Source organism: Myotis davidii, unplaced genomic scaffold (genome assembly GCF_000327345.1).
Source record: "Myotis davidii unplaced genomic scaffold, ASM32734v1 scaffold96, whole genome shotgun sequence".
Classification (NCBI taxonomy): domain Eukaryota; kingdom Metazoa; phylum Chordata; class Mammalia; order Chiroptera; family Vespertilionidae; genus Myotis; species Myotis davidii.
Genome location: NW_006289416.1, coordinates 4,198,949 through 4,200,226, shown reverse-complemented (window position 1 = coordinate 4,200,226; position 1,278 = coordinate 4,198,949).

Sequence of the window (1,278 nt, the reverse complement as noted above, 5' to 3'; positions counted from 1 at the left end):
TCCTCAAAAGAGAAATATCATGAAAGTATTTGGCTTCTTTATTATCAAAAACGTTAAAAGAAGGAATGATAACTGTTGATGAACTATTGTCAGCAAGACCATCTGACCATCAGCCAGCGATTCTCAGTGAACTGTGGGGCACCCTCTAAGGGATATTTGGAACCACAGAGGGGCTCATTTTGGTTGTCACAATGAATGGGAGGTACAACTGGCATTTAGTGTCTCAGGAGCAGGTATGCTAAATGTCCTGGCATGTATGGGATCCCAGCACAACCAAATACCATCCCTCCCCAACCAAATACCTTGGCCTATGGGGACCACGCTCTAACCAACTGACCTACCCATCCAGGGCTCTCCAGCCCCACTCTTTAAAAACATAAAAATAAAAAAAATATATATATATTTTATTGATTTCAGAGAGGAAGGAAGAGAGAGAGATAGAAACATCAACGATGAGATAGATAGAATCATTGATTGGCTGCCTCCTGCATGCTCCCTACTGGGGATAGAGCCTGAAACCCAGGCATGTGACCTTGACTGGAATCGAACGTGGGACCCTTCAGTCCACAGGCCATCGCTCTAGCCACTGAGTCAAACCAGGTAGGGCTCCAGCCCCACTTTTAACAGAATTTATATTAAGGCTTGTTCAGCTATTAACAAAGAGACGCTGTCTTTTCTTCTGTGTTTCTTCCCAGGGCGCTTGTTCTGTCCATCAGCTGGCCCACAAGGCTGGAGAAGGAGGGCTCTGCAGACAGGGGGTGCTGCAGAGAAGAGGGGCTGACGCGGTGTGGTGGGGGGTGAGGGGGTGGCTGGAGAGGGGAAAGTTGAAGCTTGAGCACGTTCAGTAGCAGCAGTAGCGCCATCTATGGAGTGCTTACACTATGCTGAGCACTTTATTTACATTATTTTCTTTATTCAAAACAACTCTGAAAAGTGGGTATCATTCCTGATGTGGAAGCAGAAACTCTGAGACAGTGACTTGTCCAGGGCTATTAGTAGCTACCAGAGCTGGAATTAAAAACAGTTCTTTGAACTCCAGACGTGACATTTTTAAACATGGATTATCATACAGATTTATCAACAAAGCACTTTTTTTTTCTTTTTTTAGTTTATGACTAGATCCAAAGCTAGTTTTTGAGAAAAAATAGTGTGGTTCTGGTAGCTTCCCTGAGAAAATAGGATATGCTCTGTCTCTGGCAAGAATAAAAGTGAGGTTCCTAAAATTTCCCAACACTTTCAATTGTACCATCTGCATGTCTGAGATCTAAAACATATGTA